Source organism: Chlorocebus sabaeus, chromosome 22 (genome assembly GCF_047675955.1).
Source record: "Chlorocebus sabaeus isolate Y175 chromosome 22, mChlSab1.0.hap1, whole genome shotgun sequence".
In the NCBI taxonomy this organism is placed as follows: domain Eukaryota; kingdom Metazoa; phylum Chordata; class Mammalia; order Primates; family Cercopithecidae; genus Chlorocebus; species Chlorocebus sabaeus.
Window position 1 is genome coordinate 90314860 of NC_132925.1, and position 18311 is coordinate 90333170.

General features: G+C 47.2%; 1 protein-coding gene across 10 annotated transcripts in view; it reads right to left on the reverse strand.

The window, feature by feature from the left end:
* The window catches only part of DAG1 (dystroglycan 1), a 74534-nt gene that overhangs the window by 49751 nt on the left and 6472 nt on the right, over window positions 1–18311 (reverse strand). For 2 of the 10 annotated variants that reach the window (XM_038003921.2, XM_007984228.3), the window contains exon 2: window positions 17899–17950. The exons of 6 other annotated variants lie outside the window; for them this stretch is intronic. The gene's annotated coding sequence lies outside the window, so the exon portion shown is untranslated. Of the gene's footprint in view, window positions 1–7357; window positions 7377–17893; window positions 17951–18311 lie in introns of those variants that run through there. 2 more of the 10 variants (XM_073010176.1, XM_073010177.1) reach the window with 2 other exon arrangements.

The window sequence follows — 18311 nt, forward strand, 5'->3', positions numbered from 1 at the left end:
ACCCCGTCTCTACTAAAAAATACAAAAAACTAGCCGGGCGATGTGGCGGACGCCTGTAGTCCCAGCTACTCGGGAGGCTGAGGCGGGAGAATGGCGTGAACCCGGGAGGCGGAGCTTGCAGTGAGCTGAGATCCGGCCACTGCACTCCAGCCTGGGCGACAGAGCAAGACTCCGTCTCAAAAAAAAAAAAAAAAAAAAAAAAAAAGAAACAAGGCCGGGCGTGGTGGCTCACGCCTGTAATCCCAGCACTTTAGGAGGCCGAGGCTGGTGGATCACAAGGTCAGGAGATCGAGACCACGGTGAAACCCCGTCTCTACTAAAAATACAAAAACTTAGCCTGGTGCGGTGGCAGGCGCCTGTAGTCCCAGCTATTCAGGAGGCTGAGGCAGGAGAATGGCGTAAACCCGGGAGGCGGAGCTTGCAGTGAGCTGAGATCCGGCCACTGCACTCCAGCCTGGGCGACAGAGCGAGACTCCGTCTCAAAAAAAAAAAAACAAAAAACAAAAAACAAACTTGGGTGGGAGCGGTGGCTCATGCCTGTAATCCCAACGTTTCGGGTGGCTGAGGCAGGAGGATCACTTAAGCCCAGGAGTTTGAGACCAGTTCCGGCAATATAGTGGGACCTCATCTCTATTAAAAACAGAAAAAAATGCCGGGTGCGGTGGCTTACGCCTGTAATCCCTGAGTTTGGGAGGCCGAGGCAGGGGGACCACCTGGGTCAAGAGTTCAAGACCAACCTGGCCAGACGGGTGAAACCCCGTCTCTACTAAAAAAAATACAGAAATTAGCTGAGCATGATGGCAGGCACCTGTAATCTCAGGTACTTGGGAGGCTGAGGCAGGAGACTTGCTTGAGCCGGGGAGGTGGAGGTTGCAGTGAGCCGAGATAGCGCCACTGCACTCCACCCTGGGCAACAGAATGAGATTCTGTCTCAAAAGAATAAATAAATAATAAAAATAGAAAAAAATTAGCTGGCCATGGTGGTGTGTGCCAGTAGTCACAGCTACTCAGGAGGCTGAGGCAGGAGGATTGCTTGAGCCCAGGAGATCAAGGCTGTAGTGAGCTATGATCATGCCACTGTACACCAGCCTGGGCAATAGAGTGAGATCCTGTCTCTAAAAAAAGAGGGAAAAAAAAAGGCCGGGCACAGTGGCTCACACCTGTAATCTCAGCATTTTGGGAGGCTGAGGTGGGCAGATCACTTGAGGTCAGGAGTTTGAGACAAACCTGACCAACACAGAGAAACCCTGTCTCTACTAAAAGTACAAAAATTACCCAAGCATGGTGGTACACACTTGTAATCCCAGCTACTTAGGAGGCTGAAGCAGGAGAATCACTTGAACCTAGGAGAGCAAGACTGTCTCAAAAAAAAAAAAAAAAAAGAAAGAAATGAACAGTGACATGAATGTATTACACCACATTGAATAAGCTATTAATATGAATATAAATAACCAATTAATGAGTAAACATAGGAGATGAGAAAAGCTCTTCCTTACAGTAAGGTGACAAAAAATGCAGAAGGACTAATGGACTCAGAAGCATCATTGAATGCTGAAGATAGAGGGTCAAAATTTGATGAGGAAAGCAACAGGATATTTACATAGTCTCAAGTGTTCCCCCCATAAATGACTTATTACAAAGGAGAAAATATCAACTTTTCATGGAGAAAACTGCCAAGTGTCTCTTTAATTAGAGTTGATCATCAAAACAAACCTGCACCTTGTGCCTACTCATATGGCAATACCAAAGATGTACTGGGACAACTGAGACAAAGTGAATATGGACTGTAGATTAGATAACAGTATTCGGCCAGACATGGTGGCTCATGCCTGTAATCCCAGCACTTTGAGAGGCTAAAGTGGGCAGATCACTTGAGCTCAGGAGTTTGAGACCAGCCTGGGCAACATGGCAAAACCCCGTCTATACAAAAATCAGCCAGGCATGGTGGTGTGCACCCATAGTCCCAGCTACTCAAGAGGCTGAGGGAGGACGGCTTGAGCCTGAGAGGTGAAGGCTGCAGTGAGCCAAGACTGCACCACTGCACTCCAGCCTGGGCGATAGAGCCAGACCTTGTCTCAAAAAATAAAATAAAAATAACAGAACAGTATTCTACTAGTCTTAAATTTCCTGATGTTGATAGCTATACTGTGGTTATGTAAGATAATATTCTCATCCTTAGGAAATACACAGTTAAGAATTTAGGAAGGCTGGGCACGGTGGCTCACGCCTGTAACCCCAGCACTTTGGGAGGCCAAGAAGGGCAGATCACGTGAGGTCAGGAGTTAGAGACCACCCTGGCCAACATGGCGAAACCTGTCTCTACGAAAAATACAAAAATTAGGTGTGGTAGTGTGTGCCTGTAGTCCCAGCTACTCAGGAAGACTGTGGCAGGAAAATCGCTTGAACCTGGGAGCTGGAGGTTGCAGTGAGCTAAGATTGTGCCACTGCACTCCAACCTGGACAAAAGAGTGAGACTCCATCTCAAAAAAAAAAAAAAAAGAATTTAGGAGTAGGCCAGGTGTTGTGGCTCACGTCTGTAATCCCAGCACTTTGGGAGGCTGAGGCGGGCAGATAGCTTGAGCTGAGGAGTTTGAGACCAGCCTGCGCAACAGGCTGGTCTCAAACCCCGTCTCTACAAAAAAATACAAAATTGGCCGGGCGCAGTGGCTCACGCCTGTAATCCTAGCACTTTGGGAGGCCGAGGCGGGCGGATCACAAGGTCAGGAGATCAAGACCATGGTGAAACCCCGTCTCTACTAAAAAATACAAAAAATTAGCCGGGCGCGGTGGCGGGTGCCTGTAGTCCCAGCTACTCGGGAGGCTGAGGCAGGAGAATGGCGTGAACCCGGGAGGCGGGATCGCGCCACTGCACTCCAGCTTGGGCGACAGAGCGAGACTCCGTCTCAAAAAAAAAAAAAAAAAAAAAAATACAAAATTAGGCCAGCATGGTAACCTACACCTGTAGTCTCAGCTACTCCGGAGGGAGGCTAAGGCAGGAAGATCACTCAAGCCTGGGAGGCGGAGGTGGCAATAAGCCGAAATCTCATCACCGCTCTCCAGCCTAGGCGACAGATCAAGACCCTATCTCCAAAAAAAAAAAAAAATGTAGGGGTAAAGAGATATGATCTGTCAATTACTCACAGATGGTTCAGGAAAAAAGATATAGATAGAAAAGAGAATGACAGAGCAATCACAGCAAAATGTAAACAAATGGTGACTCCAGAGTATTTGGGAGTTTCTTGAATTATTCTTGCAATTTTTCTGTAAATTTAAAGTTACATTAAAAAAAATTTTTTTTTTTTTTGAGACGGAGTCTCGCTCTTTCACCCAGGCTAGAGGGCAGAGGCGCAATCTCGGCTCACTGCAAGCTCCGCCTCCCAGGTTCACATTATTCTCCTGCCTCAGCCGCCCGAATAGCTGGGACTACATGCGCCTGCAACCAAGTCCGGCTAATTTTTTTTATATTTTTAGTAGAGACGGGGTTTCACCGTGTTAGCCAGGATTGTCTCTATCTCCTGACCTCGTGATCCGCCCGCCTCGGCCTCCCAAAGTGTTGAGATTACAGGCGTGAGCCACGGTGCCCAAAATTTTTAGAAGTTACTAAAATAGCCGGCCACGGTAGTAAGAGAAAGGAATATGGGTCATGGTCCAAGTCCCCTCTCAGGATGTCCGTGCCAAAGCAGGTCTATGCACTGACAATTGTGAAGCAAAGTCAGCAGGTAAGCTCTGTTATCTGTGATAGCTATATAACCCTCGCCCCATCCCACCCCACTTACCTCAAACCCCAGCGCTTTGTCCAGTAGGAATCTGGATTTCAGGCACTAATCCCCCAGACAGCATGATTCAAAATACATACCCCACCAGGTCCCAAGCCATCCCAAGTTTACGAAGGGAAGTGAGGATATTTCAAAAGTATTTTCCTCTAGCAACATTACAAACACAAAATATACAAAAAAAGGATTTTGTTTATTTTAAAAGTGACTTGGGTTATAATGGAAGAAAATGTCACACTAGGGCCCAAAATTACTACATTGAGCTATATTTACTTAATATTAAAAATAGATTCTATCTTCCCTTCCCAGGAACCTTCCCTCCTAAAGGAAAAAAAACCCAAATCAGACCATTACCAAGTTCAGAGGTCCCAGAGCTAAGGGCAAAATGTGGGCAGGCTGCATCCGGTGTTTCCCAGTATCTGATTCCCTACTATTGGTTCCCACTATCTCACAATGATGTCATCAGCTGTCTGGTCCTCCCCTTTGACTTAATGTAATAAAAGTAATTCACAGGCCAGGCACGGTGGCTCACACCTGTAATCCCAGAACTATGGGAGGCAGAGGTGGGCGGATCACTTGAGGTTGGGAGTTCGAGACCAGCCCAACCAACATGGATAAACCCCTTCTCAAATGAAAATACAAAATTAGCCAGGCATGGTGGCACATGCCTGTAATCCCAGCTATTCGGGAGGCTGAGGCAGGAAAATCGCCTGAACCCGGGAGGCGGAGGTTACGGTGAGCCGAGATCACGCCATTGCACTCCAGCCTGGGCAACAAGAGCAAAACTGTGTCTCCAAGAAAAAAAAAAAAGGCCAGGCGCAGTGACTCACGCCTGTAATCCCAGTACTTTGAGAGGCCGAGGCGGGCGATCACCTACCAACGAAACCCTGTCTCTACTAAAAATACAAAAATTAGTGGAGTGTGGTGGCATGCGCCTGTAATCCCAGCTACTCGGGAGGCTGAGGCAGGAGAATCGCTTGAACCCAGGAGGTGGAGGTTGCAGTGAGCCAAGATCACGCCATTGCACTCGAGCCTGGGCAACAAGAGTGAAACTCTGTCTCAAAAAAAAAAAAAAAAAAGTAATTCACATGGAAGTAAAATAAATTCCAACACCACACTAGGACACAAGTGAAAAGCAGGTCTCCTTCCCAGGTCCTCAGGTGAGCAGACTGACTTTCCTCAGTAGGTCTCCACATATGACACATTGAATGTGTATCTCTAAACACATAAACAAGCACATCTCTTTTTATTTCACTCTTAACGTTCAAATGAAACCAAATTCTTCAAAACTGTTCCTTTTTTTTGCCGGACGTAGTGGCTCACAACTGGCGGGGGGATCACAAGGTCAGGAGTTCGAGGCCAGCCTGGACAACATGATGAAACACCGTCTCTATTAAAAATACAAAAAATTAGACGGTCATGGTGGCGTGCGCCTGTAATCCCAGCTACTCAGGTGGCTGAGGCAGGAGAATCGCTTGTTTGGGAAGCAAAGGTTTCAGTGAGCCACGACCGCACCACTGCACTCCAGAATGGGCGACGGAACGAGACTCCGTATCAAAAATAAAAATAACTGTTCCTTTTTCTAATTTAGTAGAACTGAGAGACCTCAGCCCCAGTGGGTAGATCCATCTCCTCATTCACCCCTATTGTGTATGGTACATTTAAATGTCTAAATATCCTGCGTATCTTACTCTCCGGGGTGTTCTCACACTCATCCTTGCATTCTTCTTAGAACATATCTAAGGATATAATCCTAGATGTGGAATTGCTGGGTCAAAGGATATGTACATTGGAATTGTTAGATTTGGCAAAACTGTCCTTCAATTTACACCCTCACCTAAAGATACAAATGACTTTTCCCTTATTTTCACTAACATTTAAGTATTGTCAAACTATTTCATTAATAACATAAGACGGAAGAGGAAGGAGGTGGGGCAGTTTGAAATAACACGAGACAGCAGTTTGCCCTGCCTTTATTGATTTGATTAACGGGCATGGTGGGCAGCAGATGTCATAAATTCAACCTGGGAGTAATGGTACTTAATAGCCAGTATAATACAGGAGGATGAGCATCTAGACAACTAATGAATCAAAACATGATGCTATGTTTTTCTAGTAAAACTTGAGTACCTCAGGAAAATTGCTATCAAGAATTTATGAGGCTGGCCAGGCCCAGTGGGTCACATCTGTAATCCCGGCACTTTGGGAGGCCGAGGTGGGCAGATCAAGAGGTCAGGAGATCAAGACCATCCTGGCTAACATGGTGAAACCCTGTCTTTACTAAAAATATAAAAAATTAGCCGTGTATGGTGGCAGGCGCCTGTAGTCCCAGCTACTCAGGAGGCAGAGGCAGGAGAACTGCTTGAACCCAGGAGGCGGAGGCGGCAGTGAGTCGAGATCACGCCACTGCACTCCAGCCTGGGCGACAGACTGAGACTCCATCTCAAAAAAAAAAAAAAAATTTATGGGCTAATTACTCCAAATAATAACACATACGTAGTACTGTTGTTGCTTCCATGTGGTTTCCTCCCAGGTATCTCTCTGGACCAAGGCAACTCCTGGGCCAACCCCAGAAGAACTCAGGGCTCAGGGTAGTGAGAACACAGATACAAGTGCTGAGCACACGAAGGGCAGGAAAGGGAAGCTAGGGAGTAATTTTGGGTTCTCAAGTCTAACCTTTATACTGTAGTTTCACTATTCTAGAAAACATTAACCTTTTCTAAATTTATATGGCCAAATCTAAGTTTGTTACTTGTCCTACTACTGAAGACAGGGTCTAAGTTTGTTACTTGTCCTACTACTGAAGACAGGAGGCCAGCTGTTCTATAGGTTGCACCCTCCAGGGCCTTGGTGTACTGGGGGTAGAACCGTCTGTCCTAGGCCAGTGCAGCCATCTGGGATAGATAGTCATGTGCCTAGGCAGAGAGGAAGAACCCCATCTCTACAAAAAATACAAAATTCTCAATAATTAAAACATCAGGCCAGGCACGGTGGCTCACACCTGTAAATCCCAGCACGCTGGGAGGTCAAGGCAGGTGGATGGCTTGAGCAATCCAGGAGTTCGAGACCAGTCTGAGCAACACAGAGAAACCCCATTATTACTAAAAATACAAAAATTAGCCAGGCGTGGTGGCATGCGCCTGTAATCCCAGCTAATGGTTAAGCTGAGACAGGAGAATCACTTAAACCCGGGAGGCAGAGGATCCAGTGAGCCGAGAGCCAAGATCACACCACTGCACTCCAGCCTGGGTGACAGAGTGAGACTGAATCTCCAAAAAAAACAAAAATATATATATATGTGTGTGTGTGTGCGCACGCACGCGCACGCGTGTATATATATATCAAATACTATATATCTAACAGTTCACTCTTAGGTATATACCCAGAAGACACTGTCAAGAATATTCATATCCAGCTGAGCGCAGTGGCTCACACCTATAAACCCAACACTTTGGGAGGCCGAGGTGGGCAGATCACCTGAGGTCAGGAGTTCGAGACCAGCCTGGCCAACAGGGTGAAACCGTCTCTACTAAAAATATAAAAATTAGCCAGGCATGGTGATGCACATCTGTAATCCCAGCTACCTGGGAGGCTGAGTTAGGAGAATCACTTGAACCCAGGAGGTGGATGTTGCAGTGAGCCGAGATCATTCCATTACACTCCACAGTGAGACTCTGTCTCAAAAAAAAGAAAAAAAAAATACAGTGGTATAAATCTCCCTTGCAGAACACTCATCCCTCCCCTCACCACCCTGGCTTCTGCTGGCAGTCTGACACCCACCCACTCCTACAGGCGGTTCCAGAGCAGTGCCTCCCTAGGCCTCTCCCAGAACACAGCCCATGCCTCCCTGACTCTGGAATTCCTTACATTCTCTTCCTAAAGGACAACCCTCAGAAAGCTTGAATTCAAAACAAGAAAATAGACTGGGCATGGTGGTTCACACCTGTAATCCCACCACTTTGGAAGGTTGAGGCGAGAGGATCACTGGAGGCTAGGAGTTTGAGACTAGCCTGGGCAACATAACAAGACCCTGTCTCTACAAAAGAGAAAGAAAAAAAATAGGCTGGCATGGTGGCACACGTCTGTAGTTCCAGCTTTGCAGAAGGTTGAGGCAGGAGGATTGCTTAAGCCCAGGAATTCAGGCTGCACTAAGCCATGATCATGCCACTGCACTCCAGCCTGGGGGACAAGAGTGAGATTTTGTCTCAAAAAAAAAAAAAAAAGAAAAAGAAAACAAAACCTGGTCTACCACCTGAGGTCTAAGCAACCTAAGTTGACATAAAGATGAAAAAATCTGAATTTGGCTTCAAAATTAAGTATTTACAAAAATGAAATTAAATGTGAAATAACAGCAAAACGAACAAAAATACTGCAGGCACATGTTAAGTGTCCTAGTACTAGGGAAAGGCTTGATAAATTCTGGTATACTACATGACACTTTCTCTTGGGGTAAATTCCACCTCAAAGACTCAGGCCAGGGTTTCAGGGTCGTTACAACAAAGATAAAGGTCAGACACGACCATGGCCTTTTGTCTCCAAAAGGTTGCAGTGAGCTGAGATCGCACCACTGCACTCCAGCCTGGGCAACAGAACAAGACTCCGTTCTCATAGCGCCAGCCAATCACACAGTGGCTCTGTCTCTCAGGTGAGCACCGAGTTACCCTCACAAAAGACACAGGCTTGGGCTGCCTACCAAATTTCAGGGTAAGCTGGAGTAGGGTCTGCACACAAGAAAGACAAGACCAGCTGACAAGTTCCTGGGCACGGAGTCTGAGACCACCCTACAATTTTTTTTTTTTTTTTTTTTTTTTTGAGGCGGAGTCTCGCTCTGTTGCCCAGGCTGGAGTGCAGTGGCCGGATCTCAGCTCACTGCAAGCTCCGCCTCCTGGGTTCACGCCATTCTCCTGCCTCGAGACTCCTGAGTAGCTGGGACTACAGGCGCCCGCCACCTCGCCCGGCTAGATTTTTGTATTTTTTAGTAGAGACGGGGTTTCACCGGGTTAGCCAGGATGGTCTTGATCTCCTGACCTCGTGATCCGCCCGTCTCGGCCTCCCAAAGTGCTGGGATTACAGGCTTGAGCCACCGCGCCCGGCCCCACCCTACAATTAATCAACATTCTGCCCCTCCAAGTGCTCAAAACTTCAGCCACCTGCCAGCATAGCAGCAGCACTAGCAGTGAACACACATCCTATCCTGTAAGGCAAGTCTCTCTACCCAGAGCTTGAGACCAGCAGGTAAGGCCATGACCACAGCCCACAGAGCCTTCCATATTCACCTCAGCCCACCCGGCTTGATAACATAGATATGAAAAAGACTCAATTCCAGCTGTGCTAACTTCTCAATTTCTGGGCTATGCCCTACAAGGAGAAACAAACAACTGCTTTAAAATAGCATTCAAACACAGAAAAAGTTTTTAAACCAAAAAATCATAGGACAGAGTGTGAGGCAACCATTTAAAAATCAAGAGTGGCGCTGGGTACGGTGGCTCACGCCTGTAATCCCAGCTCTTTGAGAGGCTGAGGCAGGCAGATCACTTGAAGTCAGGAATTCGAGACCAGCCTGGCCAACATGGCGAAACTCTGTCGCTACTAAAAATTTAAAAATTAGCTGGACGTGGTGGCGGGTGCCTATAATTCCAGTTACTTGGGAGGCTGAGGAAGGAGAATCATTTGAACCTGGGAGGCAGAGGTTGCAGAGAGCTGAGATTGCGCCATTGCACAACAGCCTGTGCAACAAGACCAAAACTCCGTCTCAAAAATATATAAATAAATAAATAAGATCAAAATAAAATAGGCCAGGCACAGTGGCTCACACCTGTAATCCCAGAACTCTGGGAGGCCGAGATGAGTGGATCACCTGAAGTCAGGAGTTTGAGACCAGCCTGGCCAACATGGTGAAACCCAGTCTCTACTAAAATTACAAAAATTAGCTGGGCATGGTGGCAGGCATCTGCAAGCCCAGCTACTCGGGAGGCTGAGGCTGAGGTAGGAGAATTGCTTGAACCCAGGAGGCAGAGGTTGTAGTGAGCTCAGATTGTGCCACTGTACTCCTGCCTGGGTGACAAGAGTGAAACTCTGTCTCAAAAAAAAAATTTTGGCCGGGCGCGGAGGCTCAAGCCTGTAATTCCAGCACTTTGAGAGGCCGAGACAGGCAGATCACGAGGTCAGGAGATCGAGACCACCCTGGCTAACACGGTGAAACCCCGTCTCTACTAAAAAATACAAAAAACTAGCCAAGCGAGGTGGCGGGCGCCTGTAGTCCCAGCTACTCGGGAGACTGAGGCAGGAGAATGGCGTAAACCCAGGAGGCGGAGCTTGCAGTGAGCCGAGATCCGGCCACCGCACTCCAGCCTGGGCGACAGAGCGAGACTCCGTCTCAAAAAAAAAAAAAAAAAAAATTAGCCAGGCGTGGTGGCGGGTGCCTGTAGTCCCAGCTACTCCGGGGGCTGAGGCAGGAGAATTGCTTGAATCTGGGAGGCGGAGGTTGCAGTGAGCAGAGATTGTGCCATTGCACTACAGCCTCGGTGACAAGAGCAAGACTCCATCTCAAAAAAAAAAAAAGCAGCAATGGCTTCCTGAGCTCCCAGCCCCTTGGCACCCAGTGATCACAGCAAACTGGACACAGAGACCACAGTAAGCCTGACACTGAGGCAGAGGACTGTGCCTTTGGGCACAGCCCACAATGGGCCCCATTCTCCCTGGAAGCCCATAGCAGGATGGAAGCGGGGAGGCCAGGACATTCCTCCACCCCCTCACACAGATGTAAAGGGCACATGCAGCTCAGGGCAGCAGAGCCCTCCATAGGAAGAAAGCATACGGAGCCATTTTCATCTCCAGCTATTAGAATCAAAAGGAGACCCTCTCCTCCAAAATAACAGTACCATATGATCAAATCAGGTAATCAGATGACCTACATAGGAGATCCCTCCCTAGTCAGCAACGTTCAACTAGAAGGGAAAAAGGCTCAGGGCTCTGAAGAAACGGGGGACCCCACAGGACCTGTCAGGTTAGGACTGGCACTATGAGCAGAAGAACCAACGTCTCCTACTAAGATTTCCTCCCTACATGAAAGAATCTGGTCAGTTTCTAAACTACTTTTAAAACTGGAAAAAGCACATCCTCAGACTTACAATGTTTTAGGACTATACTGCTGACCCTTCTGACAAAATATTATTCTATTTTCTAGGTAAGCAGATGCAACAGCTGGTAGCACAAACCCAAAGCAGGAGAGAGTGAGACAGGAATCCTACTGTTATCTATTTGTGACTTTAATGAATTCTATTTTTAGGTCTTTAATAAAGAGCCTCTCTTCTAGTCTCTTCCTACCAAATTTCTCCACTCAGGCGATTCAATCATTCCAACACTGCTCAAAAGTCTAAAAATATAAGACACTTCTGGGCTGGGCGTAGTGGCTCATGCCTATAATTCCAATACTTTGGGAGGCTGAGGCAGGAGGATCCAGCCTGGGCAACATAGCCAAAACCTCATCGCTACAAAAAAATTAAAAAATTAGTTGGGCATAGTGGCACATGCTAGTAGTCCCAGCTACTCAGGAGACTGAAGTGGGAGGATTGCTTGACCCCAGGAGGTCAAGACTGCAGTGAGCTATGATTATGCCACCACACTCCAATCCAGGCAACAGGGCAAGACCCTGCCTGTCAAAAAACAAAGAAAACACAATTTCTTCAATCATACCTCACATAAGAGGTAGAACTTCCTCATTTTCTCCAAGACTTAGAATCCACCCCCTGCTCAAGGGCTACTCATCAGACTGGTCTCCAATATGAAAAATCCTAGAAGGCAAGGTATCCTTGACCTCCCCAGAGGTCAGGGCAGATTGGACATAAAGATGACCTACAGGCCGGGTGCAGTGGCTCACGCCTGTAATCCCAGCACTTTAGAAGGCCAAGGAGGGCAGATCACCTGAGGTCAGCAGTTCGAGACCAGCCTGACCAACATGAAGAAACCCCATCTCTACTAAAAATATAAAAATTAGCCAGGCGTGGTGGCACATGGTGTATCGTTCCAGTTACTTGGGAGGCCGTGGCAGGAGAATCACTTGAACCCAGGAGGGGAAGGTTACAGTGGGCTGAGATCACACTATTGCACTCTAGCCTGGGCAACAAGACTGAAACTCTGTCTCAAAAGAAAAAAAAAAAAAGATAACCCACCAGCCCAAGCAGGAGTGTTTACAGGACATTTACAGTAATCAGATGCATGTTTTATGGAAACATTCCATAGTAAAATTAGGGCCCAGAAAATGGATGGTACCCAGGTTCTGATTAACAGCTAAATAAAAAGGAAATCTTATTTGGAATTCCATTATTGACTACATCATTTTTCTTGGCAAAAGCTGGCTAGAGAATCAATCCACCCCTGGAGAACAACTGAGCTAATTAACAGAGGTGTTTATGACAACCAAGGCAGAACTGGTTCACTTCTGCCATAGACAGCCTTGGGAATCTTAAGTAAATTTCCCATCAACCCCTAGGATGCCTGCGGGAAAATGTTCCCAGAACAGTGAAGAGGCTAAACAGAGATACCTGCAAAATCAAAAGAATTTAATTCCAATTCCACTACTCTGTTTTAATACATTTACAAACTCTTCCCTCGGTATCCATGAGGCATTGGTTCCAGGATAGCAAAATCCACAGATGCTCAAGTCCCTTATATAAAATGGTGTAATATTTGCAAATAATGTACGAACATCTAATGTAAATGGTATGAAAATAGTTGTTATTAACATTTAGGAAATGATGACAAGGAAAAGGTTTATTCATGTTTCACACAGATGCAGCCATCCTTTTTTCCCAAATATTTTCAATCCACAATTGGATGAATCCACAGATGTGGAACCCACAGATACAGAAAACTGTGTACCGATTAGGAGAAAGAACTCTGTAAGAGGTGCTTGTTTGTAGATTCTCATACTTAATATACAAAAACAACATCCACAGAAATGAAGAGTAAATGCCAAAACAGAGGACCAAGCTGGGCACTGGCTACTGTTTCCCTGAATACGACATATCCTTCCAAGTGCTTCATTCATCCTTGAGCTCCCCACAACTGGCACACTCCCCTACACTTAGGGTATCCAAGGGCCGTGACTGCCTCAGCAAGAATGAATCTGTGGCTGCTGATGCCCCCAAGGGCAGGGAACACTGAGACTAGGTCTCTACGTGGCTATAAATATCGCAAATCCATGCAAGTCACAGAAAAAGGACTATAGAAAACGTGCACAATACTTAAAAATAAAAATCATTACAAATCTGCCTTACTTGACATTGATGAATGTGCTTCTACAAAACTGTAAATCACAAGTCACTTCTTATGATACTAAAACCTCTTTTAAAAAACTTCATGCAGAGATGTTAATTGCAACATTATCTATTACAACCAAAGTAAGAAATAACCTCTTTCCTGTAGGAGATAGCTAAAACAAATAAGAAAAAAAATAACAAAAAAAGAACCAAACTGTCTAAGAACTAGGGACAGACTAACCATTAGAAATGTTATATTCGCTGGGCACGGTGGCTCACGCCTGTAACCCCAGCACTTTGGGAGGCCAAGGCAGACGGACCACAAGGTCAGGAGATCGAGACCATCCTGGCTTACATGGTGAAACCCCATCTCTACTAAAAATACAAAAATTAGCCGGGCGTGGTGGCGGGCGCCTGTAGTCCTAGCTACTCAGGAGGCTGAGGCAAGACAATAGCATGAACCTGGGAGGTGGAGCTTGCAGTGAGCCGAGATCACGCGACTGTACTCTGGCCTGGGCAACAGAGCGAGACTCCGTCTCAAAAAAAAAAAAAAAAAAGCCGGGCGCGGTGGCTCAAGCCTGTAATCCCAGCACTTTGGGAGGCCGAGACGGGCGGATCACGAGGTCAGGAGTTCGAGACCATCCTGGCTAACACAGTGAAACCCCGTCTCTACTGAAAAATACAAAAAACTAGCTGGGCGAGGTGGCGGGCGCCTGTAGTCCCGGCTACTCGGGAGGCTGAGGCAGGAGAATGGCGTAAAAACCCGGGAGGCGGAGCTTGCAGTGAGCTGAGATCCGGCCACTGCACTCCAGCCTGGGCGATACAGCGAGACTCCGTCTCAAAAAAAAAAAAAAAAAAAAAGAAAAAGAAAAAAATGTTATATTCAGGGCTGGGCGTGGTGGCTCACGCCTGTAATCCCAGCACTTTAGAAGGCTGAGGTGGGCAGATCACTTCAAGTCAGGAGTTCGAGACCAGCCTGACCAACATGGAGAAACCCCGTCTCTACTAAAAATACAAAATTAGCCAGGTGTGATGGCACACACCTGTAATCCCAGCTACTTGGGAGGCTGAGGCAGGAGAAACGCTTGAACCCAGGAGGCAGAGGTTGCAGTGAGCTGAGATTGCACCATTGCACTCCGGCCTGGGCAACAAGAGCAAAACTCCATCTCAAACAAAAAAAGAAATGTTATATTCAGGCCAGCACGGGGGCTCACGCCTGTAATCCCAGCACTTCGGGAGACCAAGATGGGTGGGATCACCTGAGTTCAGGAGTTCGAGGCCAGCCTGGCCAACATGGTGAAACCTAGTCTCTACTGAATATAAAAAAATTAGCTGGGTGTGGTGGCACGCGCTTGTAGTTCCAGCTATTCAGGAGGCTGAGATAGGAGAATCACTTGAATCCAGGAGGTGAAGGCTCCAGTGAGCAGAGATCAAGCTACTGCACTCCAGTCTGGGCAACAGAGAGAGACTCTGTCTCAAAAAAAAAAAAAAAAAAAATCAATCTATACTCAAACTTGGTAAAAACATTGCCAAGGGCCATCTTTGGAGGAGACCCAGGAATCGGGGGAATCACAAATGCCTCTGGAAAGGCGAACCACAGGCTAAGGGGATAGATGGAAGGAAGGTTTCTTTCCCTCCTTTGTATAATCCTTTTGAACTTTTAATTAAGTTTGTACCATGTGTTGTATTCCCTATTTACAGAAAAAATAAAACAGGATGGGGGCTGGGCGCAGTGCCTCACACCTGTAATCCCAGCACTTTGGGAGGCCAAGATGGGAGGATCACGAGGTCAGGAGATCAGCCTGGCTAACACAGTGAAACCCCATCTCTACTGAAAACACAAAAACTTAGCTCAGCGTGGTGGCGGGCACCTGTAATCCCAGCTACTCAAATAGGCTGATGCAGGAGAATCGCTTGATCCCAGGAGGCAGAGGTTGCAATGAGCTGAGATTACGCCATTGCACTCCAGCCTAGGCAACAGTGCAAGATTCCATTTCAAAAAAAAAAAAAAGGGGGGGAAGGGGAACAAGGGATTTTTCCTTTTTCTTTTTTTTTTTCTTTTTGAGCCAGGGTCTCACTTTGTCACTGATGCTGGAGTGCAGTGGCGTGATTTGCTGTGATGAAAGCTCACTGCAGCCTCAAACTCCTAGGCTAACGCCCACTGGCTCACATCTGTAATCCAGCAGCTTGTGAGGCTGAGGTAGGTGGATCACTTAAGCTCAGCAGTTCCGGATCAGCCTGGGCAAAATGGCAAAATCCTGTCTCTACAAAAAAAATTTTTTTTTTTTTTTTTTTTTTTTTTTTGAGACGGAGTCTCGCTCTGTCGCCCGGGCTGGAGTGCAGTGGCCGGATCTCAGCTCACTGCAAGCTCCGCCTCCCGGGTTCACGCCATTCTCCTGCCTCAGCCTCCTGAGTAGCTGGGACTACAGGCGCCCGCCACCTCGCCCGGCTGGTTTTTTGTATTTTTTAGTAGAGACGGGGTTTCACCATGTTAGCCAGGATGGTCTCGGCCTCCCAAAGTGCTGGGATTACAGGTTTGAGCCACCGCGCCCGGCCTCTACAAAAAATTTAAAAAAATAATAAAGATAAAAATAAAAACTCTTGGGCTCAGAAGATCCCCCCACCTCAGCTTCCCGAGTAGCTAGGACTACAGGCACGTGCCACCACACTCAACTAATTTTAATTTTATTTTTTGTAGAGACAGGGTCTCTCTCTGTTGCCCAAGTTGGTCTCAAACTCCTGACTTCAAGTAATCCTCCCACCTTGGCCTCCCAAAGTGCTGGGATTATAGGCATGAGATCGCCCTCCTTTTCTTTTTTCTTTCCACCTTTCTTTTTTTTTTTTTTGAGACACAGTCTCACTCCATCGCCCAGGATAGAGTGCAGCAGCACGATCTCAGCTCACTGCAACCTCTGCCTCCCAGATTCAAGATTCAAGCAATTCTCCTGCCTCAGCCTCCCAAGTAGCTGGGATTACAGGTGCACACTACCACGCCTGGCTACTTTTTGTATTTTTAGTAGAGACGGGGTTTTACCATGTTGGCCAGGCTGGTCTCGAACTCCTGACCTCAAATGATGTACCCACCTCAGCCTCCCAAAGTGCTAGGATTACAGGTGTGAGCCACTGCGCCCAGCCCTTTTCTTTTTTTTTTTTTTTTTGAGACGGAGTCTCACTCTGTCACCCAGGCTGGAGTGCAGTGGCCAGATCTCAGCTCACTGCAAGCTCCGCCTACCGGGTTCACGCCATTCTCCTGCCTCAGCCTCCCAAGTAGCTGGGACTACAGGTGCCCGCCACCTCGCCCGGCTAGTTTTTTGTATTTTTTAGTAGAGACGGGGTTTCACCGGGTTAGCCAGGATGGTCTCGATCTCCTGACCTTGTGATCCGCCCATCTCGGCCTCCCAAAGTGCTGGGATTACAGGCTTGAGCCACCGCGCCCGGCCTCCAGCCCTTTTCTTTCCACTTTTTTTTTGAGATGGAGTTTCACTCTTGTTGCCCAGGCTGTAGTGGGATGGCAGGATCTCGGCTCACTGCAACCTCCACCTCCCATGTTCAAGTGATTCTCCTTTCTCAGCCTCCCAAGTAGCTGGGATTACAGGTACCTGTCACCACGCCCAGCTAATTTTTGTATTTTTAGTAGAGACAGGGTTTCGCCATGTTGGCCAGGCTGGTCTAAAATTCCTGACCTCAGTTGATCCGTGCACATCTGCCTCCCAAAGTGCTGGGATTATAGGCATGAGCCACCGCACCCGGCCTCTTTCCACTTTTATCTTCCACACTACTTAAATATACGTATTATCCAATAGAGCTTTTCCACTGCTATTAATGTTTTAAAATTCTAAGTCAGGTGCGGTGGCTCATGTCTATTAATCCCAGCACTTTGAGAGGCTGAGGTGGGAGGATCGTTTGAGCCCAGGGGTTTGAGATCAGCCTGGACCACATAGTGAGATCCCATCTCCACAAAAAGTTAAAAAAATTAGCCGGGCATGGTGACATGCCCCTGTAGTCCCAGCTACCTGAGAGGCCAAGGTGGGAGGATAGCTTGAGCCTAGGAAGTCGAGGTCTGTAGTGAGCTGTAATCATGCCACTGCACTCCAGCATGGGTGACAGACGGAGATCCTGTCTCAAAAACAAATAAATAAGCTGGGCACAGTGTCTCATGCCTGTAATCCCAGCACTTTGGGAGGCCAAGATGGGTGGATCACCTGAGGTCGGGAGTTCAAAACCAGCCTGACCAACATGGAGAAACCCCGCCTCTACTAAAAAATACAAAATTAGCTGGGTGTGATGGCGCATGCCTGTAATCCCAGCTACTTGGGAGGCTGAGGCAGGAGAATTGCTTGAGTCCAGGAGGCAGAGGGTGCCGTGAGACAAGATCACGCCACTGCACTCCAGCCTGGGCAACAGAGTGAGACTCTGTCTCAAAAAAATAAATAAATATAAATAAATATAATTCTGTGGTTATCATTCTGGCCAGTATGTGATTATCCCTCAACTTTCTTTTGCAGAAGAAAGTTGCAAAAACTTTCTCTTTTCTTTTCTTTTTTTTTTTTTTTGAGACAGAGTCTCGCTCTGTCTCCCAGGCTGGAGTGCAGTGGCTTGATCTCAGCTCACTGCAAGCTCCGCCTCCCGGGTTCACGCCATTCTCCTGCCTCAGCCTCCCGAGTAGCTGGGACTACAGGCACCCACCACCACGCCCGGCTAATTTTTTTATATTTGTAGTAGAGACAGGGTTTCGCTGTGTTAGCCGGGATGGTCTTGATCTCCTGACCTCGTGATCCACCCGTCTCGGCCTCCCAAAGTGCTGGGATTACAGGCATGAGCCACCGCGCCCGGCCAGAAATCTCTTTTCAAGTACCTTACCTCACCTTCTAGTGCTAGGCTGCTTTAAAAGCCTTATCTTCCTGGAGAGCAGAGGCCCTGCAGGAAAAGGAGGAAACAATATTGGTGAATGCCCACAACTGAAATAGAATTATACCACACCGACCAACTCCAGAGGAAGTGGGGAATGTCACTGAGTCTCCTGCCCACACCACCAATTAGTCACCCTTCTTTGTCAAAGGTCACAGTAAGAAAATGAAACATTTTCTGTACGGTCAATCCAGAACCAAAAATTATAAATAATAAAATTAATTTCAGCGTATTTTAGACAGTGGGTTTTTTTAAAACGATTAGCTCAAAAAGGTATAACTGAGAAGCAAAACCTCAACATTGCAAAACCTCAAACTTGGCTCACTGCAACCTCCACTTGCTGGGTTCAGGCAATTTGCCTACCAAGTAG